The sequence below is a fragment of the Ambystoma mexicanum genome, chromosome 2q, assembly GCF_040938575.1.
Source record: "Ambystoma mexicanum isolate Mex_15411 chromosome 2q, UKY_AmexF1_1, whole genome shotgun sequence".
Classification (NCBI taxonomy): domain Eukaryota; kingdom Metazoa; phylum Chordata; class Amphibia; order Caudata; family Ambystomatidae; genus Ambystoma; species Ambystoma mexicanum.
In genome coordinates this window covers 559645770-559669326 of record NC_090924.1, presented here as the reverse complement: position 1 = coordinate 559669326, position 23557 = coordinate 559645770, and positions in this window count along the sequence as shown.

Below are 23557 nucleotides of genomic sequence, written 5' to 3'. Positions count from 1 at the left end.
ACCCTGACCTTTTGGAAGCAGAGATCATGACATGCCCTGTGTCTCCCTCGTGTTTCCCCCCACCCCCTGCTCATGCCCCGTGTTTCCCTCGTGTTACCCCCACGCCCCGTTCATGCCCTGTGTCTCCCTCCTGTTCCCCTCACCCCCCACTCATTCCCATGTCTCTCTCTTGTTCTCCCCAACCCCCGCTCATGCCCCGTGTCTCCCTCCTGTACCCTCTACCCCCTGCTCATGCCCCGTGTCTCCCTCCTGTACCCCCCACCCCCTGCTCATGCCCTTTGTCTCCCTCGTTTTCCCCCCACCTCCTGCTCATGCCCCATGTCTGCCCTGTTACCCCCACGCCCCGTTCATGCCCTGTGTCTCCCTCCTGTTCCCCTCACCCCCCACTCATTCCCGTGTCTCTCTCTTGTTCTCCCCAACCCCCGCTCATGCCCCGTGTCTCCCTTGTGTTCCTCCCACCTCCCGCTCATGCCCCATGTCTCCCTCGTGTTCCCCCATCCCCCCGCTCATGCCCTGTGTCTCCCTCGTGTTCTCCCCACCCCCGCTCATGCCCCGTAATTTCCTTGTGTACTCCCCCACCCTCCGCTCATGCCCCGTGTGTCTCCTGTTGCCCCCCACCCCCTGCTCATGCCCCGAGTCTCCCTCGTGTTTCCCCCCACCCCCTGCTCATGCCCTGTGTTTTGTTTCACTTGTGTTACCCCCACATTCTGCTCATGCCCCGTGTCTCCCTCGTGTTCCCCCCACCCCCCTCTGATGCCCCGAGGCTCCCTCGTGTTTCCCCCCACCCCTGCTCATGCCCCGTGTTTCCCTCGTGTTACCCCCACACCCCGTTCATGCCCCGTGTCTCCCTCGTGTTCCTCCCACCCCCCGCTCATGCCCCGTGTCTCCCTCCTGTTCCCCCCACCCCCCGCTCATGCCCCGAGTCTCCCTCGTGTTTCCCCCACCCCTGCTCATGCCCCGTGTTTCCCCTTGTGTTACCCCCACACCCTGTTCATGCCCCGTGTCTCCCTCCTGTTCCCCTCACCCCCCACTCATGCCCGTGTCTCTCTCTTGTTCCCCCCACCCCCCGCTCATGCCCCGTGTCTCCCTCGTGTTCCCCCATCCCCCCGCTCATGCCCTGTGTCTCCCTCGTGTTCTCCCCATCCCCCGCTCATGCCTCGTGTCTTCCTCGTGTTCTCCCCCACCCTCCGCTCATGCCCCGTGTGTCTCCTGTTGCCCCCCACCCCCGCTCATGCCCCAAGTCTCCCTCTCGTTTCCCCCACCCCCTGCTCATGCCCCGTGTTTCCCTCGTGTTACCCCCACACCCCGTTCATGCCCCGTCTCTCCCTCCTGTTCCCCTCACCTCCCACTCATGCCCCGTGTCTCTCTCTTGTTCCCCCCACCCCCTGCTCATGCCCCATGTCTCCCTCCTGTACCCTCTACCCCCTGCTCATGCCCCGTGTCTCCCTCCTGTACCCCCCACCCCCTGCTCATGCCCTGTGTCTCTGTCCTTTTGCCCCCACCTCCTGCTCATGCCCCAAGTCTGCCCTGATCCCCCCACACCCCACTCATGCTCAGTGTTTCCCTCGTGTTCCCCCCACCACCCACTCATGCTGTGTGTCTTCCTTGTGTTCCTCCCACCTCCCGCTCATGCCCCGTGTCTTTCTCGTGTTCCCCCATCCCCCCACTCATGCCCTGTGTCTCCCTCATGTTCTCCCCACCCCCGCTCATGTCCTGTGTCTTCCTCGTGTACTCCCCCACCCTACGCACATGCCCCGTGTGTCTCCTGTTGCCCCCCACCCCCGCTCACACCCAGTATCTGCCCTGTTCCCCCCACCTCCGCTCATGCCCCGTGTCTCCCTCGTGTTCCCCCATCCCCCCCTCATGCCCTGTGTCTCCCTCGTGTTCTCCCCACCCCCCGCTCATGCCCTGTGTCTTCCTCGTGTACTCCCCCACCCTACGCTCATGCCCCGTGTGTCTCCTGTTGCCCCCACCCCCCGCTCATGCCCCGAGTCTCCCTCGTATTTCCCTCCCACCCCTGCTCATGCCCCATGTTTCCCTCGTGTTACCCCCACACCCTGTTCATGCCCCGTGTCTCCCTCCTGTTCCCCTCACCCCCCACTCATTCCCGTGTCTCTCTCTTGTTCCCCCCACCCCCCGCTCATGCCCCGTGTCTCCCTCGTGTTTCCCCCCACCCCCTGCTCATGCCCCGTGTTTTCCTCGTGTTACCCCCACACCCTGTTCATGCCCCGTGTCTCCCTCCTGTTCCCCTCACCCCCCACTCATTCCCGTGTCTCTCTCTTGTTCCCCCCAACCCCCGCTCATGCCCCGTGTCTCCCTCCTGTACCCTCTACCCCCTGCTCATGCCCCGTGTCTCCCTCCTGTACCCCCCACCCCCTGCTCATGCCCTGTGTCTCCCTCTTTTTCCCCCCACCTCCTGCCCCATGTCTGCCCTGTTCCCCCATACCCCGCTCATTCCCCGTGTCTCCCTCGTGTTCCTCCCACCCCCCGCTCATGCCGTGTGTCTTCCTCGTGTACCCCCTCCCCCCGCTCATGCCCCGTGTCTCCCTTGTGTTCCTCCCACCTCCCGCTCATGCCCCATGTCTCCCTCGTGTTCCCCCATCCCCCCGCTCATGCCCTGTGTCTCCCTCGTGTTCTCCCCACCCCCGCTCATGCCCAGTGATTTCCTTGTGTACTCCCCCACCCTCCGCTCATGCCCCGTGTGTCTCCTGTTGCCCCCCACCCCCTGCTCATGCCCCGAGTCTCCCTTGTGTTTCCCCCACCCCCTGCTCATGCCCTGTGTTTCCCTCGTGTTACCCCCACATCCTGTTCATGCCCCGTGTCTCCCTCCTGTTCCCCTCACCCCCCACTCATGCCCCGTGTCTCTTGTCCCCCCCGCTCATGCCCCGTGTCTCCCTCCTGTACCCTCTACCCCCTGCTCATGCCCCGTTTCTCCCTCCTGTGCGCCCCACCCCCGCTCATACCCAGTATCTGCCCTGTTCCCCCCACCCCCCACTCATGCCCCGTGTCTCTCTTGTGTTACCCCCACCCCCCGCTCATGCCCTGTGTCTCCCCTGTTCCCCCACTCCCCGCGCATGCCCCGTGTCTCCACTGTTCCCCCCACCCCCGCTCATGGTCCATGTCTCTCTCTTGTTCCCCCCACCTCCGCTCGTGCCTCGTGTCTCCCTCGTGTTCCCCCATACCCCCCTCATGCCCTGTGTCTCCCTCGTGTTCTCCCCACCCCCCGCTCATGCCCTGTGTCTTCCTCGTGTACTCCCCCACCCTACGCTCATGCCCCGTGTGTCTCCTGTTGCCCCCTCCCCCCGCTCATGCCCCGAGTCTCCCTCGTATTTCCCTCCCACCCCTGCTCATGCCCCATGTTTCCCTCGTGTTACCCCCACACCCCGTTCATGCCCCATGTCTCCCTGCTGTTCCCCTCACCCCCCACTCATGCCCCGTGTCTCTCTCTTGTTCCCCCCACCCCCCGCTCATGCCCCGTGTCTCCCTCGTGTTTCCCCCACCCCCTGCTCATGCCCCGTGTTTTCCTCGTGTTACCCCCACACCCTGTTCATGCCCCGTGTCTCCCTCCTGTTCCCCTCACCCCCCACTCATTCCCGTGTCTCTCTCTTGTTCCCCCCAACCCCCGCTCATGCCCCGTGTCTCCCTCCTGTACCCTTTACCACCTGCTCATGCCCCGTGTCTCCCTCCTGTACCCCCCACCCCCTGCTCATGCCCTGTGTCTCCCTCTTTTTCCCCCCACCTCCTGCTCATGCCCCATGTCTGCCCTGTTCCCCCACACCCTGCTCATTCCCCGTGTCTCCCTCGTGTTCCCCCCACCCCCCGCTCATGCCGTGTGTCTTCCTCGTGTACCCCCTCCCCCGCTCATGCCCCGTGTCTCCCTTGTGTTCCTCCCACCTCCCGCTCATGCCCCATGTCTCCCTCGTGTTCCCCCATCCCTCCGCTCATGCCCTGTGTCTCCCTCGTGTTCTCCCCACCCCGCTCATGCCCAGTGATTTCCTTGTGTACTCCCCCACCCTCCGCTCATGCCCCGTGTGTCTCCTGTTGCCCCCCACCCCCTGCTCATGCCCCGAGTCTCCCTTGTGTTTCCCCCACCCCCTGCTCATGCCCTGTGTTTCCCTCGTGTTACCCCCACATCCTGTTCATGCCCCGTGTCTCCCTCCTGTTCCCCTCACCCCCACTCATGCCCCGTGTCTCTCTCTTGTCCCCCCCCGCTCATGCCCTGTGTCTCCCTCCTGTACCCTCTACCCCCTGCTCATGCCCCGTGTCTCCATCCTGTGCGCCCCACCCCCGCTCATACCCAGTATCTGCCCTGTTCCCCCCACCCCCCACTCATGCCCCGTGTCTCTCTTGTGTTACCCTCCACCCCCCGCTCATGCCCTGTGTCTCCCCTGTTCCCCCACTCCCCGCGCATGCCCCGTGTCTCCACTGTTCCCCCCACCCCCCGCTCATGGTCCATGTCTCTCTCTTGTTCCCCCCACCCCGCGTTCATTCCCCGTGTCACCCTCCTGTTCCCCCATCCCCCGCTCATGCCCCATGTCTCCCTCCCGTTCCCCCCACCCATGCCCCGTGTTTTCTATGTTCCCCCACCTCCCACTCATGCCTCATGTCTCCTCTGTTCCACCCCACCCCCCACTCTTGCCCTGTGTCTCCCCTGTTCCATCCCACCCCCCGCTCATAACCACATGTCTCCCCTGTTCCCTCACCCCCCGCTCATGCCCACATGTCTCCCTTGTTCCCCTCACCGCCCGCTCATGGCACGTGTCTCTCTCTTGTTCCCCCCACCCCCTGCTCATGCCGTGTGTCTCCCTCCTTTTCCTCCCCACCTCCTGCTCATGCCCCATGTCTGCCCTGTTCCCCCCACACCCCGCTCATGCACCGTGTCTCCCTCGTGTTCCCCCCACCCCCGCTCATGCCGTGTGTCTTCCTTGTGTTCCCCCCACCCCCCGCTCATGCCCCGTGTCTTCCTCTTGTACTCCCCCACCCTCCACTCATGCCCCGTGTGTCTCCTGTTGCCCCCACCCCGCTCATGCCCCGATTCTCCCTCGTGTTTCACCCACCCCTGCTCATGCCCTGTGTTTCCCTCGTGTTACCCCCACACCCCGTTCATGCCCCGTGTCTCCCTCCTGTACCCTCTACCCCCTGCTCATGCCCCGTTTCTCCCTCCTGTACCCCCAACCCTGCTCATACCCAGTATGTGCCCTGTTCCCCCGACCCCCCGCTCATGCCCCGTGTCTCCCTTGTGTTACCCTCCACCCCCCGCTCATGCCCTGTGTCTCCCCTGTTCCCCCACCCCCCGCTCATGCCCCGTGTCTCCACTGTTCCCCCCACCCCCTGTTCATGGTCCGTGTCTCCCTCTTTTTCCCCCCACCCCCCTCTCATGCCCCGTGTCTCCCTCCTGTACACCCCACCCCCTCTCATGCCCCGTGTCTGCCCTGTTCTCCCCACCCCCTGCTCATGCCCAGTATCTGCCCTGTTCCTCCAACCCCCCTCATGCCCCGTGTCTCCTTTGTGTTACCCCCAACCCCCTGCTCATGCCCTGTGTCTCCCCTGTTCCCCCCACCCCCCACTCATTCCTCGTGTCTCCACTGTTCCCCCGATCCCCTGATCATGGTTCGTGTCTCTCTCTTGTTCCCCCACCCCCCGCTCATGATCCATGTCTCTCTCCTGTTCCCCCCCACCCCCCGCTCATGCCCCATGTCTCCCTCCCATTCCCCCCACCCATGCCACGTGTTTTCCCTATTTCCCCCACCTCCCGCTCATGCCCCGTGTCTCCCCTGTTCCACCCCACCCCCCGCTCATGCCCCGTGTCTCCCCTGTTCCATCCCACCCCCGCTCATGCCCACATGTCTCCCCTGTTCCCCACCCCCCGCTCATGCCCACGTGTCTCCCTTGTTCCCCACCACCCCCGCTCATGCCCACGTGTCTCCCCATTTCTCCTCACCGCCCGCTCATGGCCCATGTCTCTCTCTTGTTCCCCCCACCCCCTGCTCATGCCCTGTGTCTCCCTCCTTTTCCTCCCGACCTCCTGCTCATGCCCCATGTCTGCCCTGTTCCCCCCACACCCCGCTCATGCCCCGTGTCTCCCTCGTGTTCCCCCCACCCCCGTTCATGCCGTGTGTCTTCCTCGTGTACCCGCACACCCGCTCATGCCCCGTGTCTCCCTCGTGTTCCTCCCACCCCCCGCTTATGCCCCCTGTCTCCCTCGTGTTCCCCCCACTCCCCTCTCATGCCCCGAGTCTCCCTCGTGTTTCCCCCACCCCTGCTCATGCCCCGTGTTTCCCTCGTGTTACCCCCACACCCCGTGTCTCCCTCGTGTTCCTCCCACCCCCCGCTCATGCCCCGTGTCTCCCTCATGTTCCCCCCACCCCCCGCTCATGCCCCGAGTCTCCCTCGTGTTTCCCCCCACCCCTGCTCATGCCCCGTTTTTCCCTTCGTGTTACCCCCACACCCTGTTCATGCCCCGTGTCTCCCTCCTGTTCCCCTCACCCCCCACTCATGCCCGTGTCTCTCTCTTGTTCCCCCCACCCCCGCTCATGCCCCATGTCTCCCTCGTGTTTCCCCCATCCCCCCGCTCATTCCCTGTGTCTCCCTCATGTTCTCCCCACCCCCGCTCATGCCCCGTGTCTTCCTCGTGTTCTCCCCCACCCTCCGCTCATGCCCCGTGTGTCTCCTGTTGCCCCCCACCCCCGCTCATGCCCCAAGTCTCCCTCGTGTTTCCCCCACCCCCTGCTCATGCCCTGTGTTTCCCTCGTGTTACCCCCACACCCCGTTCATGCCCTGTGTCTCCCTCCTGTTCCCCTCACCCCCCACTTATGCCCGTGTCTCTCTCTTGTTCCCCCTACCCCCCGCTTATGCCCAGTATCTCCCTCCTGTACCCTCTACCCCCTGCTCATACCCCGTGTCTCCCTCCTGTACCCCCCACCCCCTGCTCATTTGTCTCTGTCCTTTTGCCCCCACCTCCTGCTCATGCCCCATGTCTGCCCTGATCCCCCCACACCCCGCTCATGCTCCGTGTCTCCCTCATGTTCCCCCAACCCCCCACTCATGCCGTGTGTCTTCCTTGTGTTCCTCCCACCTCCCACTCATGCCCCGTGTCTCTCTCTTGTTCCCCCCACCCCCTGCTCATGCCCCGTGTCTCCCTCATGTACCCTCTCCCCCTGCTCATGCCCCGTGTCTCCCTCCTGTACCCCCACCCCCTGCTCATGCCCAATATCTGCCCTGTTCCTCCCACCCCCGCTTATGCGCCGTGTCGCCTTTGTGTTACCCCCCACCCCCCGCTCATGCCCTGTGTCTCCCCTGTTCCCCCCACCCCCGCTCATTCCTCGTGTCTCCACTGTTCCCCCGATCCCCTGCTCATGGTCCGTGACTCTCTCTTGTTCCCCCCACCCCCCGCTCATGGTCCATGTCTCTCTTCTGTTCCCCCCACCCCCCTGCTCATGCCCCATGTCTCCCTCCCGTTCCCCCCACCCATGCCCCGTGTCTCCCCTGTTCCCCCACCCCCTGCTCATGCCCACGTGTCTCCCTTGTTCCCCATCACCCCGCTCATGCCCACGTGTCTCCCCAGTTCCCCTCACCGCCCGCTCATGGCCCGTGTCTCTCTCTTGTTCCCCCAACCCCTGCTCATGCCCTGTGTCTCCCTCCTTTTCCTCCCCACCTCCTGCTCATGCCCCATGTATGCCCTGTTCCCCCACACCCTGCTCATGCCCCGAGTCTCCCTCGTGTTCCCCCCACCCCTGTTCATGCCGTGTGTCTTCCTCGTGTTACCCCCACACCCCGTTCATGCCCCGTGTCTCCCTCCTGTACCCTCTACCCCCTGCTCATGCCCCGTTTCTCCCTCCTGTACCCCCAACCCTGCTCATACCCAGTATGTGCCCTGTTCCCCCGACCCCCCGCTCATGCCCCGTGTCTCCCTTGTGTTACCCTCCACCCCCCGCTCATGCCCTGTGTCTCCCCTGTTCCCCCACCCCCCGCTCATGCCCCGTGTCTCCACTGTTCCCCCCACCCCCTGTTCATGGTCCGTGTCTCCCTCTTTTTCCCCCCACCCCCCTCTCATGCCCCGTGTCTCCCTCCTGTACACCCCACCCCCTCTCATGCCCCGTGTCTGCCCTGTTCTCCCCACCCCCTGCTCATGCCCAGTATCTGCCCTGTTCCTCCAACCCCCCTCATGCCCCGTGTCTCCTTTGTGTTACCCCCAACCCCCTGCTCATGCCCTGTGTCTCCCCTGTTCCCCCCACCCCCCACTCATTCCTCGTGTCTCCACTGTTCCCCCGATCCCCTGATCATGGTTCGTGTCTCTCTCTTGTTCCCCCACCCCCCGCTCATGATCCATGTCTCTCTCCTGTTCCCCCCCACCCCCCGCTCATGCCCCATGTCTCCCTCCCATTCCCCCCACCCATGCCACGTGTTTTCCCTGTTTCCCCCACCTCCCGCTCATGCCCCGTGTCTCCCCTGTTCCACCCCACCCCCCGCTCATGCCCCGTGTCTCCCCTGTTCCATCCCACCCCCGCTCATGCCCACATGTCTCCCCTGTTCCCCACCCCCCGCTCATGCCCACGTGTCTCCCTTGTTCCCCACCACCCCCGCTCATGCCCACGTGTCTCCCCATTTCTCCTCACCGCCCGCTCATGGCCCATGTCTCTCTCTTGTTCCCCCCACCCCCTGCTCATGCCCTGTGTCTCCCTCCTTTTCCTCCCGACCTCCTGCTCATGCCCCATGTCTGCCCTGTTCCCCCCACACCCCGCTCATGCCCCGTGTCTCCCTCGTGTTCCCCCCACCCCCGTTCATGCCGTGTGTCTTCCTCGTGTACCCGCACACCCGCTCATGCCCCGTGTCTCCCTCGTGTTCCTCCCACCCCCCGCTTATGCCCCCTGTCTCCCTCGTGTTCCCCCCACTCCCCTCTCATGCCCCGAGTCTCCCTCGTGTTTCCCCCACCCCTGCTCATGCCCCGTGTTTCCCTCGTGTTACCCCCACACCCCGTGTCTCCCTCGTGTTCCTCCCACCCCCCGCTCATGCCCCGTGTCTCCCTCATGTTCCCCCCACCCCCCGCTCATGCCCCGAGTCTCCCTCGTGTTTCCCCCCACCCCTGCTCATGCCCCGTTTTTCCCTTCGTGTTACCCCCACACCCTGTTCATGCCCCGTGTCTCCCTCCTGTTCCCCTCACCCCCCACTCATGCCCGTGTCTCTCTCTTGTTCCCCCCACCCCCGCTCATGCCCCATGTCTCCCTCGTGTTTCCCCCATCCCCCCGCTCATTCCCTGTGTCTCCCTCATGTTCTCCCCACCCCCGCTCATGCCCCGTGTCTTCCTCGTGTTCTCCCCCACCCTCCGCTCATGCCCCGTGTGTCTCCTGTTGCCCCCCACCCCCGCTCATGCCCCAAGTCTCCCTCGTGTTTCCCCCACCCCCTGCTCATGCCCCGTGTTTCCCTCGTGTTACCCCCACACCCCGTTCATGCCCTGTGTCTCCCTCCTGTTCCCCTCACCCCCCACTTATGCCCGTGTCTCTCTCTTGTTCCCCCTACCCCCCGCTTATGCCCAGTATCTCCCTCCTGTACCCTCTACCCCCTGCTCATACCCCGTGTCTCCCTCCTGTACCCCCCACCCCCTGCTCATTTGTCTCTGTCCTTTTGCCCCCACCTCCTGCTCATGCCCCATGTCTGCCCTGATCCCCCCACACCCCGCTCATGCTCCGTGTCTCCCTCATGTTCCCCCAACCCCCCACTCATGCCGTGTGTCTTCCTTGTGTTCCTCCCACCTCCCACTCATGCCCCGTGTCTCTCTCTTGTTCCCCCCACCCCCTGCTCATGCCCCGTGTCTCCCTCATGTACCCTCTCCCCCTGCTCATGCCCCGTGTCTCCCTCCTGTACCCCCACCCCCTGCTCATGCCCAATATCTGCCCTGTTCCTCCCACCCCCGCTTATGCGCCGTGTCGCCTTTGTGTTACCCCCCACCCCCCGCTCATGCCCTGTGTCTCCCCTGTTCCCCCCACCCCCGCTCATTCCTCGTGTCTCCACTGTTCCCCCGATCCCCTGCTCATGGTCCGTGACTCTCTCTTGTTCCCCCCACCCCCCGCTCATGGTCCATGTCTCTCTTCTGTTCCCCCCACCCCCCTGCTCATGCCCCATGTCTCCCTCCCGTTCCCCCCACCCATGCCCCGTGTCTCCCCTGTTCCCCCACCCCCTGCTCATGCCCACGTGTCTCCCTTGTTCCCCATCACCCCGCTCATGCCCACGTGTCTCCCCAGTTCCCCTCACCGCCCGCTCATGGCCCGTGTCTCTCTCTTGTTCCCCCAACCCCTGCTCATGCCCTGTGTCTCCCTCCTTTTCCTCCCCACCTCCTGCTCATGCCCCATGTCTGCCCTGTTCCCCCACACCCTGCTCATGCCCCGAGTCTCCCTCGTGTTCCCCCCACCCCTGTTCATGCCGTGTGTCTTCCTCGTGTACCCCCACCCCCGCTCATGCCCCGTGTCTCCCTCGTGTTCCTCCCACCCCCCGCTCATGCCCCGTGTCTCCCTCGTGTTCCCCCCACCCCCCTCCCATGCCCCGAGTCTCCCTCGTGTTTCCCCCCATCCCTGCTCATGCCCCGTGTTTCCGTCGTGTTACCCCCACACCCTGTTCATGCCCCGTGTCTCCCTCGTGTTCCTCCCACCCCCCGCTCATGCCCCGTGTCTCCCTCGTGTTCCCCCCACCCCCCGCTCATGCCCCGAGTCTCCCTCGTGTTTCCCCCCACCCCTGCTCATGCCCCGTGTTTCCCCTCGTGTTACCACCACACCCTGTTCATGCCCCGTGTCTCCCTCCTGTTCCCCTCACCCCCCGCTCATGCCCTGTTTCTCCCTCGTGTTCTCCCCACCCCCCGCTCATTCCCGTGTCTTCCTCGTGTTCTCCCCCACCCTCCGCTCATGCCCCGTGTGTCTCCTGTTGCCCCCCACCCCGCTCATGCCCCAAGTCTCCCTCGTGTTTCCCCCACCCCCTGCTCATGCCCCGTGTTTCCCTTGTGTTACCCCCACACCCCGTTCATGCCCCGTGTCTCCCTCCTGTTCCCCTCACCCCCCACTCATGCCCCGTGTCTCTCTCTTGTTCCCCCCACCCCCCGCTCATGCCCCATGTCTCCCTCCTGTACCCTCTAACACCTGCTCATGCCCTGTGTCTCTGTCCTTTTGCCCCCACCTCCTGCTCATGCCCCATGTCTGCCCTGATCCCCCCACACCCCGCTCATGCTCCGTGTCTCCCTCGTGTTCCCCCCACACCCCACTCATGCCGTGTGTCTTCCTTGTGTTCCTCCCACCTCCCGCTCATGCCCCGTGTCTTTCTCGTGTTCCCCCATCCCCCCGCTCATGCCCTGTGTCTCCCTCGTGTTCTCCCCCCGCTCATGTCCTGTGTCTTCCTCGTGTACTCCCCCACCCTATGCACACGCCCCGTGTGTCTCCTGTTGCCCCCGACCCCCGCTCACACCCAGTATCTGACCTGTTCCCCCCACCCCCGCTCATGCCCCGTGTCTCCCTCGTGTTCCCCCATCCCTCCGCTCATGCCCTGTGTCTCCTTCGTGTTCTCCCCACCCTCCGCTCATGCCCTGTGTCTTCCTCGTGTACTCCCCCACCCTACGCTCATACCCCGTGTGTCTCCTGTTGCCCCCACACCCCGTTCATGCCCCGTGTCTCCCTCACCCCCCACTCATGCCCTGTGTCTCTCTCTTGTTCCCCCCACCCCTCGCTCATGCCCTGTGTCTCCCTCGTGTTTCCCCCCACCCCCTGCTCATGCCCCGTGTTTCCCTCGTGTTACCCCCACACCCCGTTCATGCCCTGTGTCTCCCTCCTGTTCCCCTCACCCCCCACTCATTCCCGTGTCTCTCTCTTGTTCCCCCCAACCCCCGCTCATGCCCCGTGTCTCCCTCCTGTACCCTCTACCCCCTGCTCATGCCCCGTGTCTCCCTCCTGTACCCCCCACCCCCTGCTCATGCCCTTTGTCTCCCTCGTTTTCCCCCCACCTCCTGCTCATGCCCCATGTCTGCCCTGTTCCCCCCACACCCCGCTCATTCCCTGTGTCTCCCTCGTGTTCCCCCCACCCCCCGCTCATGCCGTGTGTCTTCCTCGTGTACCCCCTCCCCCGCTCATGCCCCGTGTCTCCCTTGTGTTCCTCCCACCTCCCGCTCATGCCCCAAGTCTCCCTCTTGTTCCCCATCCCCCCGCTCATGCCCTGTGTCTCCCTCGTGTTCTCCCCACCCCCGCTCATGCCCCGTAATTTCCTTGTGTACTCCCCCACCCTCCGCTCATGCCCCGTGTGTCTCCTGTTGCCCCCACCCCCTGCTCATGCCCCGAGTCTCCCTCATGTTTCCCCCCACCCCCTGCTCATGCCCTGTGTTTTGTTTCACTCGTGTTACCCCCACATTCTGCTCATGCCCCGTGTCTCCCTCGTGTTCCTACCACCCCCCTCTGATGCCCCGAGTCTCCCTCGTGTTTCCCCCCACCCCTGCTCATGCCTCGTGTTTCCCTCGTGTTACCCCCACACCCCGTTCATGCCCCGTGTCTCCCTCGTGTTCCTCCCACCCCCCGCTCATGCCCCGTGTCTCCCTCCTGTTCCCCCCACCCCCCGCTCATGCCCCAAGTCTCCCTCGTGTTTCCCCCCACCCCTGCTCATGCCCCGTGTTTCCCCTTGGTTTACCCCCACACCCTGTTCATGCCCCGTGTCTCCCTCCTGTTCCCCTCACCCCCCACTCATACCCGTGTCTCTCTCTTGTTCCCCCCACCCCCGCTCATGCCCCGTGTCTCCCTCGTGTTCCCCCTACCCCCCGCTCATGCCCTGTGTCTCCCTCGTGTTCTCCTCACCCCCCGCTCATGCCTCGTGTCTTCCTCGTGTTGTCCCCCACCCTCCGCTCATGCCCCGTGTGTCTCCTGTTGCCCCCCACCCCCGCTCATGCCCCAAGTCTCCCTCTCGTTTCCCCCACCCCCTGCTCATGCCCCGTGTTTCCCTCGTGTTACCCCCACACCCTGTTCATGCCCCGTCTCTCCCTCCTGTTCCCCTCACCTCCCACTCATGCCCCGTGTCTCTCTCTTGTTCCCCCCACCCCTGCTCATGCCCCATGTCTCCCTCCTGTACCCTCTACCCCCTGCTCATGCCCCGTGTCTCCCTCCTGTACCCCCCACCCCCTGCTCATGCCCTGTGTCTCTGTCCTTTTGCCCCCACCTCCTGCTCATGCCCCATGTCTGCCCTGATCCCCCCACACCCCACTCATGCTCAGTGTTTCCCTTGTGTTCCCCCCACCACCCACTCATGCTGTGTGTCTTCCTTGTGTTCCTCCCACCTCCCGCTCATGCCCCGTGTCTTTCTCGTGTTCCCCCATCCCCCCACTCATGCCCTGTGTCTCCCTCGTGTTCTCCCCACCCCCGCTCATGTCCTGTGTCTTCCTCGTGTTCTCCCCCACCCTACGCACATGCCCCGGGTGTCTCCTGTTGCCCCCCACCCCCGCTCACACCCATTATCTGCCCTGTTCCCCCCACCTCCGCTCATGCCCCGTGTCTCCCTCGTGTTCCCCCATCCTCCCCTCATGCCCTGTGTCTCCCTCGTGTTCTCCCCACCCCCCGCTCATGCCCTGTGTCTTCCTCGTGTACTCCCCCACCCTACGCTGATGCCCCGTGTGTCTCCTGTTTCCCCCACCCCCCACTCATGCCCCGAGTCTCCCTCGTATTTCCCTCCCACCCCTGCTCATGCCCCATGTTTCCCTCGTGTTACCCCCACACCCCGTTCATGCCCTGTGTCTCCCTGCTGTTCCCCTCACCCCCCACTCATGCCCCGTGTCTCTCACTTGTTCCCCCACCCCCCGCTCATGCCCCGTGTCTCCCTCGTGTTTCCCCACACCCCCTGCTCATGCCCCGTGTTTTCCTCGTGTTACCCCCACACCCCGTTCATGCCCCGTGTCTCCCTCCTGTTCCCCTCACCCCCCACTCATTCCCGTGTCTCTCTCTTGTTCCCCCCAACCCCCGCTCATGCCCCGTGTCTCCCTCCTGTACCCTCTACCCCCTGCTCATGCCCCGTGTCTCCCTCCTGTACCCCCCACCCCCTGCTCATGCCCTGTGTCTCCCTCTTTTTCCCCCCACCTACTGCTGATGCCCCATGTCTGCCCTGTTCCCCCCACACCCCGCTCATTCCCCGTGTCTCCCTCGTGTTCCCCCACCCCCCGCTCATGCCGTGTGTCTTCCTCGTGTACCCCCTCCCCCCGCTCATGCCCCGTGTCTCCCTTGTGTTCCTCCCACCTCCCGCTCATGCCCCATGTCTCCCTTGTGTTCCCCCATCCCCCCGCTCATGCCCTGTGTCTCCCTCGTGTTCTCCCCACCCCCGCTCATGCCCAGTGATTTCCTTGTGTACTCCCCCACCCTCCGCTCATGCCCGGTTTGTCTCCTGTTGCCCCCCACCCCCTGCTCATGCCCCGAGTCTCCCTCGTGTTTCCCCCACCCCCTGCTCATGCCCTGTGTTTCCCTCGTGTTACCCCCACATCCTGTTCATGCCCCGTGTCTCCCTCTTGTTCCCCTCACCCCCCACTCATGCCCCGTGTCTCTCTCTTGTTCCCCCCGCTCATGCCCCGTGTCTCCCTCCTGTACCCTCTACCCCCTGCTCATGCCCCGTGTCTCCCTCCTGTGAGCCCCACCCCCGCTCATACCCAGTATCTGCCCTGTTCCCCCCACCCCCCACTCATGCCCCGTGTCTCTCTTGTGTTACCCCCCACCCCCCGCTCATGCCCTGTGTCTCCCCTGTTCCCCCACCCCCCGCGCATGCCCCTTGTCTCCACTGTTCCCCCCACCCCCCGCTCATGGTCCATGTCTCTCTCTTGTTCCCCCCACCCCGCGCTCATTCCCCGTGTCACCCTCCTGTTCCCCCCCCATCCCCCGCTCATGCCCCATGTCTCCCTCCCGTTCCCCCCACCCATGCCCCGTGTTTTCTCTGTTCCCCCACCTCCCACTCATGCCTCATGTCTCCCCTGTTCCACCCCACCCCCCACTCTTGCCCTGTGTCTCCCCTGTTCCATCCCACCCCCCGCTCATAACCACATGTCTCCCCTGTTCCCTCACCCCCCGCTCATGCTCACATGTCTCCCTTGTTCCCCTCACCGCCCGCTCATGGCCCGTGTCTCTCTCTTGTTCCCCCCACCCCCTGCTCATGCCGTGTGTCTCCCTCCTTTTCCTCCCCACCTCCTGCTCATGCCCCATGTCTGCCCTGTTCTCCCCACACCCCGCTCATGCCCCGTGTCTCCCTCGTGTTCCCCACACCCCTGTTCATGCCGTGTGTCTTCCTTGTGTTCCCCCCACCCCCCGCTCATGCCCCGTGTCTTCCTCTTGTACTCCCCCACCCTCCACTCATGCCCCGTGTGTCTCCTGTTGCCCCCACCCCGCTCATGCCCCGATTCTCCCTCATGTTTCCCCCACCCCTGCTCATGCCCTGTGTTTCCCTCGTGTTACCCCCACACCCCGTTCATGCCCGTGTCTCCCTCCTGTACTCTCTACCCCCTGCTCATGCCCCGTTTCTCCCTCCTGTACCCCCACCCCTGCTCATACCCAGTATGTGCCTTGTTCCCCCCACCCCCGCTCATCCCCCGTGTCTCCCTTGTGTTACCCTCCACCCCCCGCTCATGCCCTGTGTCTCCCCTGTTCCCCCACCCCCCGCTCATGCCCCGTGTCTCCACTGTTCCCCCCACCCCCTGTTCATGGTCCGTGTCTCCCTCTTGTTCCCCCCACCCCCCTCTCATGCCCCGTGTCTCCCTCCTGTACACCCCACCCCCTCTCATGCCCCGTGTCTGCCCTGTTCTCCCCACCCCCTGCTCATGCCCCATGTCTCCCTCGTGTTCCCCCCACCTCCGCTCATGCCCCTTGTCTCCCTCCTGTACCCCCCACCCCCTGTTCATGCCCAGTATCTGCCCTGTTCCTCCCACCCCCGCTCATGCCCCGTGTCTCCCTTGTGTTACCCCCACCCTGCTCATGCCCTGTGTCTCCCCTGTTCCCCCCACCCCCCGCTCATGTCCCCTGTCTCCACTGTTCCCCCACCCCCACTCATGGTCCGTGTCTCTCTCTAGTTCCCCCACCTCCCTCTCATGCCCCGTGTCTCCCTCCTGTACCCCCCACGCCCCGCTCATGCCTCGTGTGTGCCCTGTTCCTCCCCAACCCCCGCACTTGCCCCATGTCTCCCTCCCGTTCCCCCACCCATGCCCCGTGTTTTCCCTCTTCCCCCACCTCCTGCTCATGCCCTGTGTCTCCCCTGTTCCACTCCACCCCCGCTCATGGTCCATGGGCCTCATTAGGACCCAGGCGGTAAGGGGTTTATGGCGGCGTAAACAGCGCCGACCCTTACCGCCTGATTCCGAGGTCCGTTAGCGCCATGGAGGTTTTAACACCTGCTTTTAGCAGGTGTTAAAATCCATGGCGCTAAGGGACCTTGTTGTTAATTACGCCACCGTAATTTACGGTGGCGTAATTAACGCCTTCCCCACTCCCATTATGCCCTATGGGGCAAAAATGGGAATGGGGAAGGGTAAATGGGTTAATGGGGACTTACCGCCCCACTCACCTCGGAATGGGGCGGTAAGTCCGCCAACCACCATGGCGTAAACGTAGTGTACGCCATGGTGGTAAAGGTACGACCCAGGCGGTAACTTACCGCCTGGGTCGTAATGAGGCCCCATGTCTCTCTCTTGTTCCCCCACCCCGCGCTCATTCCCCGTGTCACCCTCCTGTTCCCCCCCACCCCCCGCTCACTCATGCCCCATGTCTCCCTCCCGTTCCCCCCACCCATGCCCCGTGTTTTCTCTGTTCCCCAACCTCCCGATCATGCCTCATGTCTCCCCTGTTCCACCCCACCCACCAGTTTTGCCATGTGTCTCCCCTGTTCCATCCCACCCCCCGCTCATAACCAAATGTCTCCCCTGTTCCCCCACCCCCCGCTCATGCCCACATGTCTCCCTTGTTCCCCTCACAGACCGCTCATGGCCTGTGTCTCTCTCTTGTTCCCCCCACCCCCTGCTCATGCCGTGTGTCTCCCTCCTTTTCCTCCCCACCTCCTGCTCATGCCCCATGTCTGCCCTGTTCCCCCCACACCCCGCTCATGCCCCGTGTCTCCCTCGTGTTCCCCCCACCCCCGTTTATGCCGTGTGTCTTCCTTGTGTTCCCCCCACCCCCGCTCATGCCCCGTGTCTTCCTCTTGTACTCCCCCACCCTCCACTCATGCCCTGTGTGTCTCCTGTTGCCCCCCACCCCCCGCTCATGCCCCAATTCTCCCTCGTGTTTCCCCCACCCCTGCTCATGCCCTGTGTTTCCCTCGTGTTACCCCCACACCCCGTTCATGCCCCGTGTCTCCCTCCTGTACCCTCTACCCCCTGCTCGTGCCCCGTTTCTCCCTCCTGTACCCCCACCCCTGATCATACCCAGTATGTGCCCTGTTCCCCCACCCCCTGTTCATGGTCTGTGTCTCTCTCTTGTTCCCCCCACCCCCCTCTCATGCCCCGTGTCTCCCTCCTGTACACCCCACCCCCTCTCATGCCCCGTGTCTGCCCTGTTCTCCCCACCCCCTGCTCATGCCCCATGTCTCCCTCGTGTTCCCCCCACCTCCGCTCATGCCCCTTGTCTCCCTCCTGTACCCCCCACCCCCTGTTCATGCCCAGTATCTGCCCTGTTCCTCCCACCCCCGCTCATGCCCCGTGTCTCCCTTGTGTTACCCCCCACCCCGCTCATGCCCTGTGTCTCCCCTGTTCCCCCCACCCCCTGCTCATGTCCCGTGTCTCTACTGTTCCCCCACCCCCACTCATGGTCCGTGTCTCTCTCTAGTTCCCCCACCCCCCTCTCATGCCCCGTGTCTCCCTCCTGTACCCCCCACGCCCCGCTCATGCCTCATGTGTGCCTTGTTCCTCCCCACCCCCCGCACATGCCCCATGTCTCCCTCCCGTTCCCCCCACCCATGCCCCGTGTTTTCCCTGTTCCCCCACCTCCTGCTCATGCCCCGTGTCTCCCCTGTTCCACTCCACCCCCGCTCATGCCCTGTGTCTCCCCTGTTCCACCCCACCCCCGCTCATGCCCACGTGTCCCCCTTCCTTTTCCCCCCACCCGCCGCTCATGCCCACGTGTCTCCCCTGTTCCCCCCACCACTGCTCATGGCCACGTGTCTCCCCTGTTTCCCCCACCCCCGCTCATGCCCACGTGTCTCCCCTGTTCCCCTCCACCCCCCGCTCATGGCCCTGTGTCTCCCTACTGTTCCCCCCACCCCCCGCTCATGGCCCGTGTCTCCCTCCTTTTCCCCCCACCCCCTGCTCATGCCCTGTGTGTGCCCTGTTCCCCTCCAACCCCCGCTCATGCCCACACGTCTCCCCTGTTCCCCCCACCACTTGGTCTTGCCCACGTGTCTCCCCTGTTCCCCCCACCCACCGCTCATGCCCACATGTCTCCCCTGTTCCCCTCCACCCCCCGCTCATGCCCACGTGTTTCCCCTGTTCCCCTCCACCCCCGCTCATGCCGTGTCTCCCTACTGTTCCCCCAACCCCCTGCTCATGCCCTGTGTCTCCCTCATTTTCCCCCCACCCCCTGCTCATGCCCCTTGTCTCCCCTGTTCCCCCTACCCCCTGCTCATGCCCTGTGTGTGCCCTGTTCCCCCCGCTCATGCCCACGTGTCTCCCCTGTTCCCCCATCCCCCGCTCATGCCCACGTGTCTCCCCTGTTCCCCCCAACCCCTGCTCATGCCCACGTGTCTCTCCTGTTCTCCCCCACCCCCGCTCATGCCCCGTGTCTCCCTACTGTTCCCCCCACCCCTGGCTCATGGCCCGTGTATATCTCTTGTTCCCCCCAGCCCCTGCTCATGCCCCGTGTCTCCCTCCTTTTCCCCCCCAACCCCCACTGATGCCCTGTTGTGTTCTCTTTATACACCCCGCCTTCCCTTTCCATGGGGGCCATCTTGGTAAATGATTTTCCTTCCTACACCGGGACGCCGCAAGTTTTTTTAACCACCCGGGGTTCCCACTTTGAGGACCTAACATGCTAGTGGTCTTAATCTATTGAAAAGGATGTTATGGTGACTTTGCACTAATAAAAACCTATGAAATTCAGTAAAAAAAAAATTTATTACAGGGACGTTATGGTTAAGTTGTGCTACTAAAAACATCTGAAATTCAATGTAAAAAAATGGGTTAAAGGGATGTTATGGTTAAGTTGCGCTACTAAAAACCTATGAAATTCAGTGAAAAAACTTTGTTAAAGGGACGTTATGGTTAAGTTGCGCTACTAAAAACCTATGAAATTCAGTGAAAAAAACTTTGTTAAAGGGATGTTATGGTTAAAAGTAAAACCGAAAAACCCCTGAAATTGGCCAGTTATGGTCTGCTAAGCAACCATAACTCGCGCCACCACCGTGTACTGCTAAGACTAACACCCACGACATCAAAGATGACATCACAAATGTCATTGATGCCAAGATCCTGGCAAAAATACTTGCAACAAGACTCACACCATATATGCCATATATGGTACATGAAGACCAGGCCGGGTTTATAATGGGTAGGTCCACAGCCACAAATATTAGACGATTCCATCAATTAATGACCTCCATACCTGCTACCACTCAAGGGATAGCAGTGTCCCTAGACATGAGAAAAGCGTTCGACACAGTCTCGTGGCCCTTTCTATTCGGATTGTTGCGTAACTATGGGTTTGGCCCACAATTTATCAAGTGGATTAAGGTGCTATATACTCAACCACATGCGACGATAAGAGTGAATGGAGCCCTCACGGGCAAACTGGAGCTGTTGGGAGGTACCAGACAAGATTGCCCGCTTTCCCCCTTGCTTTTTGCCTTAGTTATAGAACCACTGGCAGATATTCTCAGATCTCGTTACAGCTCGTTTGGGATATGGCTTGAAGGCAAACTGCAAATTATAACGCTATACGCGGATGACATTCTTTTATACCTAAAAAACCCAGACAGCACGCTCGGCAAGGTCCTGGCAGAGGTAGGAAGGTTCGGCGAATACTCGGGACTACGCCTCAACCTCCACACACCAGAAATATTCCCGCTCACAGACGCCACACCACAACCCCGGAACCTTCACAGACTTATATGGAGTCCGATACACATAGTGTATCTAGGGGCCCACATAGCCAGAACGGCCCAACTATCCCAAGCATTGAATTACACGACAATAGCGGACACCTTGTGCGCTAAAATGAAACGATGGAATGTACTCCCAATTTCAATGGCAGGCCGGTTAGCCTTAATCAAAATGGTGATACTACCAAAACTTTTTTACCTCTTCAGTACGGTTCCGGTGTGGCCCGGCCGCACTCTGTTCACCAAAATCATAGCGCCTGCGCAAATTTTGCTTGGGGCGGACACCCCAGACTAAGCTGGAGAGTCCTGACGGACACATATCCAAGGGGTGGACTGATGGCACCGGACATGGAACTTTATTACTTGGCGGCACAGGCACAACAAGCGGCAAGATGGGCCACATCCTTTCTTAACCCCACTGACGTTTCCCTGTCCCCACAAGAGAGAGAGGCGATAGGGGCACTGTAAAGGATGTCCAGACCCACCCTGAAGCAGTACAATACAACAAACCCTTCCAAAGTAACAACCACGGCATGGTCCAGATTTACTGACATATATGGTGCCAGTAAACTATATCATCCAAGTATGCCAATATGGGGAGATCCACACACACCACTCAGTGTTGATAGTGAAATAGCAAGGCACTGGAGCGCTAAAGGTATCACACAGTGGGGCCAGTTATTCTTGGACCAACACTTTATAACTTGGGAGGATATTAAGGATACACTGGGAAACACACACACACACATAAACAGCAATACCATAAGGTTGCAACCATGGCACAACGAATCCACCCAACATTCCCAGAAGAACTAGAAATAAATATGGCATTAGGCTATATATTTACAGGATGTACCCAAAAGGTCACAGCCTCTACGCTATACAAAACCATAATACAAACATGCCCTGCGGTAACCCACAAAGCTAAAGGGAGATGGGAACAAGATTTGGGGCAACAGATAGACGATCAAGAGTGGTCCCGGATTTGCACACTGACTAAAGGGATATTATGCAACTCAAGGTTTAAATTGATACACTATAAAGTAGTACACAGGATACATTACACCCCATTAAGACTTAAGCAGATATCTCCCACATCGAATGGTGCCTGCCCAAGATGTAATGCTGGAAATGCTAATATATTTCATATGCTGTGGGATTGCACCAAATTGAGACATTATTGGTCAGAGTTATGCGGGGCTCTAGACAAGATGGCAGACCAGCCGGTGACATGTACACCACGGATTTGCATGTTGGGGGCAGAAGGGAAACTGAATCCGACGTGGCGGAAATGATTGAATCTGAGTCTGCTCATAGCTAAAAGGGTGTCATGATCTCTGCTTCCAAAAGGTCAGGGTTTTCCCAACTCCCTTGGAAGCAGATCCATAACCCAGGTTCCGAGTGCCAACCAGTCCCAATTGGGACCTTTTGGACCCAGTCCTGGCGCCAGTGGCACCAGGCTCATAAATATGCCCAGTCCCAGCGCTGGAAGCGCCGGGCTCATAGTGCTTGGGTGGACTTACCTGCAGCAGACCATGCTGCTTACTTGCCTGCCAGTTGAGCCTCTGATCCTCTTCTGTTTGGAACTACTTTTCCTGTTGGGTGGGGCAGGAGCCACTCCCTAGATTCAGAACACTGGAACTCTTCTGGAAAGCAGGAACTCTTTTCTTACCTAGGCGTGGCTGTGGAAGGAGACACCTAAGCACTACAGGAGGCTATTTAAACCACACCCGATGGATGAATCTTGCTTTGCGTTATTCTGCATCCTCTGCAGCAGAACGCTCATCGTGTCTTCTGCATCTGATCCTGGGCCTAAGGAAAAAGGCTTACCATCCTGAATCCAGTCTTCAGCAACACCTATAAAGACAAGAAAGAACAGGTTAGCATTACGGTCTTCACTGACAGCTCTTCACTTACCTGGTCCATCGGCTGTCACCAACGCCTCGCGCTGCATTCCGGCATCTGAAAGACAAAGGCTTACCTACTCTTCGTGCGCTCCGGAGGTCTTCACACTGCATTCCGGCATCTGAAAGACAAAAGCTTACCAACTCTTCGCACGCTCCGGAGGCCTTCGGCGCTGCATCCTGCATCTGAAAGACAAAACAAGGTGCGTTTAAAGACATTGGGGAACTTTAATACTCACGTGCCATTACTCCTTTCCACATCTAACCCAGTGGGTATTCCGGCACCCTGCAGCCGCTCCGAACTTGTACCTGCAAAATAAAAAGACAGTTAGAGCGCATCGTGAAGCAGGCAACAAGCGCTTACTTACGTGCTTCCAGGCGCTTCTATTCATCACACGGGCTCCATCTTCAACTCACTTCAGCCCGTCATCCGCCATCGCCGGAACCCTGCAAAACAAGAGACATCATTACTAAAGACTTTAAAGACAGACATAGAATTACTCGAAACTTACCGTTCGTGCAGTAAACGACGGACAGCAGTCCTCTGAAGTCAAGAGGCCTGCTCCCCTTATCCAGTGAAGAAACTGGTTACAGCATCCTGCCCCGAGGCAGATGGAGAGCACAGCGTTCACTTACCTAAGGTCAGAGCGTTAACCTTTGGGGTTCTACTGGAGAAGAGAAAGGTAAGAAGAGAGAGACATTCAATAACCCAGTTCCTTAATCCCATATTTTCTATCTGCAGACATCTTACCCTTCGAGTCAGACATACAGTGCACAGCGGTCCAGCCCAAAGAGCCAGCCGTGTGTTACACATCACCTTTGAAGATACGGTATATGCCCAGTCAAGACCGGCGCCTCTACGGGAATCAGGTGAGCGTTACAGAACGCAAAGCCTACCACAAAACTCCCGTCCAGGCGCTATGGAAACCTCGGATACCGACCAGCTAGCCCAGTTACTTGGGGAACTAAGGGCAGAAGTGCATGCAGCCCGTCAGGAAACGAACGCTCTAAGAAGGGAACTGATTATTTCCAAGGAGCGAACAGATGATCTCGCTAGACAATTGCTACAGTCACAAGCCGGACAGACCCCGTTACCCGCATCTGGGGGAAATCTTCCTTCTACATCCTCTATGAATCCAGTGCAGATCAACCTACCTGGGAATGTACCTCTGGCTACGCCCGAACGATTTTCTGGTGACCCAAAGAGGTTTGCAGTATTTATCAATCAGTGCCGGTTGCATTTCTTATGCCGGCCAGCAGCCTTTCCAACTGATCAAGCTAAAGTAGCTTTCGTGCTTTCGTACCTTAGTGGCAATGCGGCAGACTGGTCGATCCCTCTAGTAAATCAAGATGATCCGGTCCTCCATGATTTTCAAGCTTTTCAGCTCAGTATGGAAAAACTGTTCGCAAGACATTGACAGGGGCAGGCCTTGGACAATGAGCTTCTTTCGTTGCGACAAGGTAATCGAGACCTTTTGGCTTATATTGCGTCTTTCAACAAACTGATAGTGGAAACTCAATGGCCTGAGGACAAAAGGATTACGCTGTTTTATAGAGGTCTACGTGGAGAGCTCAAAGATGTGTTAGCCCAA